Source organism: Tuber melanosporum (assembly GCF_000151645.1).
Source record: "Tuber melanosporum whole genome shotgun sequence assembly, scaffold_161, strain Mel28".
Classification (NCBI taxonomy): Eukaryota; Fungi; Ascomycota; class Pezizomycetes; order Pezizales; family Tuberaceae; genus Tuber; species Tuber melanosporum.
In genome coordinates this window covers 47,903-52,266 of record NW_003298821.1, presented here as the reverse complement: position 1 = coordinate 52,266, position 4,364 = coordinate 47,903, and positions in this window count along the sequence as shown.

The following is a 4,364-nucleotide window of genomic DNA, read 5'->3' as shown; positions in this document are numbered from 1 at the left end:
GTTTGGCAACCGTCATCGTAGCATACCGTCCATGACATGGCGTTATGCTGTGCTTGTCTTTCCCTTTCCTTGAGTTCTTCGTCGGTTGGCCTCATGAATGAGTATTCGGGGCTGGTGGGTGTGGTTTGGCGGCGGCTATTGCCCCAGCCCTCATGTTGCTGCAACGGTGTGGGAGTCTTTTCCTTTCCTTTGTCTTGGTTGAACGTGATCGTCACCTGGGCCCGGCTTGCCTGGGTATCGCTGGTGGAAGGTTGAGATGGCATCTTGTGCGTTTTCGAAGTTGTATGCGAAGTACCAAGTTTTATCGTGTTCAGGAGAATATCTTGTCCACTTGGCTCGGTATTGGAGGTGACCGTGGAAGAAGCAGGAATCGACTGTTTCGTCGAGCTCGTATTCTGGTTCTCCGTCGAGTTCAATCGGAGGGGGAGGAATAAGTGTTTGTGAAGGAAACCTATTGTCGTTGTATAGTTCGAGGAGTGAGATGTGGAATGTATTGTGTATTCGCATTGTGGGGGAAGGTTGAGTTTATACGCTTGGCTGCCCACCTTTTCCAGTATCCGGAATGGTCCTATTTTCTTCTAGTCCAATTTCTTTGATGGTCCCGTTGTATGAATATTGCGTGGTGTTAGCCATACCATATCTCCTGGTTGTATGTTCGGATCTGGTCTTCGGTGCTTATCGTATTGTTCCTTTTGTCGTTGTTGTGCTTGACTCATTTCGTATTGTAAGGTTTGGTGTAGTTTCCCCATATCGGTTTTATCCGGTATCACATCATTAATCGTATGATATGTGGTCTGACTTTGTGGATGTTGTCCGTAATTTGCGAAGAAGGGTGTCGTGCCAATTGTTTCTTGCTTTCCATTGTTGTATGCGAATTCGGCTATCGATAACAGCTTGTACCAATCATCTTGCTGATAGTTGAGATAGGCCATTAAATATTGTTCGAGTATCGCATTTACCCTTTCTGTTTGTCCATCTGTTGGTGGGTGGAACGCTGTGCTCATTCCGTTTTGTATCCCCATTTCTCCGGTTACTTTCTTCCATAATCCCTATGTGAATAGTGTTCCTCGATCGGTAATGATAATCTTTGGAAGGCCGTGAAGTCGAAAGACCTCTCGGAAGAATGTTTGTATAAAATCCCTCGTGTTGATGTCGTTTCTAACCAGAATGAAATGACTCATTTTGGTCAGGCAATCCACCACGACCAAGATGCTATCGCAATTTTCCGATGTTGGTAGGTCCATGATGAAATCCATAGTAATTGATTCCCACGGTTGTTCGGGGACTTCGTTTGATTTTAGTAATCCATATGGTGCGTGTTTAGCCGTTTTCGTCCTCTGGCATATGTCACAGTTTTTGACATATCGTTTGACATCTTTGCGCAGTCTTGGCCAATAGAATGACCTCGTGATAAATTCTGTGGTTTTAGCCGTTCCTCCGTGTCCTGCCGTTCGGATATCGTAGTGTTGTCGTATGATGTCTGTCCTTATCTCCTCTTTTTCCGGGATCCATTGTTTTCCATCGTACCACATATTTCCATCCTTCCATTGGCATAACCCCTGTGCAATTCCTTTCATCTCCTTTTTTCCTTCTTCTAAGGCTTCTCTTATTGCCTGGATTGTTCTGTCTTTCTTGTTTGAGTCCTCAATTCCTCTTTCTTCCTTTGATGTGAATTGGATAACCTCCATTGCCTGGAAGTAGGTTTTTGGTAATAGGGTCCGTGTTTTTTGTTTGATCCTTTTGTCTTCTTTCGTTTGTGGTTTGTCGCTTGCAATCCTTGTGAGAGCATCTGGCTTTCCACTTTCTTTGCCTGGTTGGTATTTGATTTTGAAGTTGTATTTGCTGAGGTGTTCCATCCATCTTATCTGACGATCGTTCAGTTCTTTCGTAGTCATGAACGGCACCAGATTCTTGTGGTCGGTTAGAACTCGGACTGGATGGTCGTTGTTTGAAACGTATCTTCTCCATTCTTTTAATGCTTGAACTATTGCTAATAGTTCTTTGTTTACAACATCATAGTTGCACTCTGCGGGGGTCATTGTCTTGGATCGATAGGATACTGGCCTCCATTTTCCATTGTCGCATTGTTGCAATAGTATGCCTGAGCATACATATTTTGAGGCGTCTGTTTCAATCATTGTCCTTCAGTTTAGATTGAAATGGACCAATATGGGTGCCAATGTTAAATGCGTTCGTATTGCATCATATGCCTTTTGTTCCGTTTCTCCCCATTCCCATTTCTTGTCTTTTTTTGTTAGGTTATAGAGTGGTTTTGCAAGTCTGCTAAACCCCTCCATGAACCTTTGATAAAAGTTGCAGAATTCCATAAAGCATTGGACATCTGTTTTGTTGTTTGGTTTGGCCCAATCCCATATGGCTGCTGTTTTAACAGGGTCGACCTTAATCCCACTTCGATTGATGATAAATCTAAGGTATTCTGTTTCTTCCTTATGGAATTCGCATTTTGTTGGTTTGATCTTCATTCCTGATCCTTGTATTGCCGCCATGATATTGCTGATATCTTTTTGGTGTTGTTGTATATTTTCCGAGTATATGAGTATATCGTCCAAGTATACGATGCAACATATGTCGAGGTACTTATTAAGTACCTTGTTGATCCATCTCTGGAATGAAGCCGGTGCGTTGGTTAGCCCGAAGGGCATAACCAAGTATTCGAACATTCTGTATCTTGAGGCGAATGTAGTCTTCCATTCGTCTCCTGCCTTGATGTGTATATTGTGGTATGCATCTTTGATGTCGAGTTTGGTGAAGTATTTTGCTGATCATAGTCTGTCCAGAGCTTCCCCAATCAAGGGTAGTGGATATCGGTCCTTCTTGGTAACCGAATTGAGGGCTCTGTAGTCCACGCATAGTCTCATTTTTCCGTCTTTCTTTTTGACGAATAGTATTGGGGATCCTCCTGACGTGAAAGAGTCTCGGATCCATCCTCTCTTTAGGTTTTGCTTGATGTACTTCCTAAGTTCTTCGAGCTCTGCTTCCCCTATGGGGTATAACTTCTTATAGGGAATCTCTTTTGTCTTTCCCGTTTTTTCGTCTTTGTCCTGCTGAATTTCGTAGTCGATTCCTGGTCTTCAGGTTGGTAGCTCCGTAGCTTCCTCTTTTTGGAATAGATTTGTGAATTGGTAATATTCTTTTGGAACCAATTCTTTCCATCCTTTTTTGCTTTGGTATTTCTTGTCCTGGATTGCTAGTTCTGTGCTAATGTTGATTTTTGCTAGAACCGCTTTTTCATCTTCGTATGTCCATTTGAGAATTCCTGTTATATCTCCTCTTCGATACTATCTTCCAAAGGCTTGTGCTGTGATCTCTTTGATCTCAATTCTTTTTGTTGTATCGAGCGGGTTTTGGTTCGTACTTCCAACTCCCTTGTTTCCTCTTATGGTTTCTCCCAGTTGATCTACAGTATGCAGATCTTCATGGTTGATTTTTTCAATTATCAACTGTGCGATTCGATCGCTTTTCTAGACTTGATAGTTCTCTTGAGCTAGGTTGGCCAGGACCACTTTGATTTCACCGGTATAGACGACGTCGATCATCCCTGCCATGGTCATGAGTGGGTGTTTGACTGCTAGACCACGGCGGGGTGCTATTTGTCCATAGGTGCCTTCTGGGAGTCTATTGGCTAGTCTCGTCACTATCGTTGCCTGCCTGTTGGCCTGTATCTTGATTCCTTCGTTGGCATATAGGTCGTGTCCTGCTGCCCCTTTGGAACCCTTGGTTGGCACTTTTGCCTCTTGGTCCAGTCTTTGTATCCGGACCCTCTTGTCTTGCTGCATCTCGGCAAACTTTGCATGCAAAGTTTCTTCTTCCGTTTCTCGTATCGGTATTGAGTAGACCACAGGTGAACTGTAGAGACATTGTGTCGCACATAGTTCGCTTGTAAAGGTCATCTTGTTCTCATTCCAATCGATCGTCGGATTATGCTTCCGTAACCATGGCATCCCTAGGACTATCTCATGGTTCTTCAGATCTGCCACTTGAAAGGTTGCCTTTTCCCTATGGCTGTCAATGTCCATGGGTACTGTCGCCGTATGGGTTATAGGACCCATAGTGCTTTGTTTTCTATCTGCTAAGTAGACCTGTCTTGCTTTCTTCGCTTGTTTGGTGTGGAGGCCGTATTTGACGCATATTTCTTTGTCGATGAAGTCTTCAGTGGCCCCCGAGTCGAGCATTGCATATATTGTTGTTTCTTCACTTTCTCTGTTGTATATCTTTGTTTTGATCATCACATAATCTCCATCTTCTTCTCCTCTTTGCGTGTGTAGTACCGTGTAGTAGTTCGCTAATTTGATGGATTTTCCAGGTCTACATCTTGGGTCTCCCAGACCACCGTTTACTGGGGA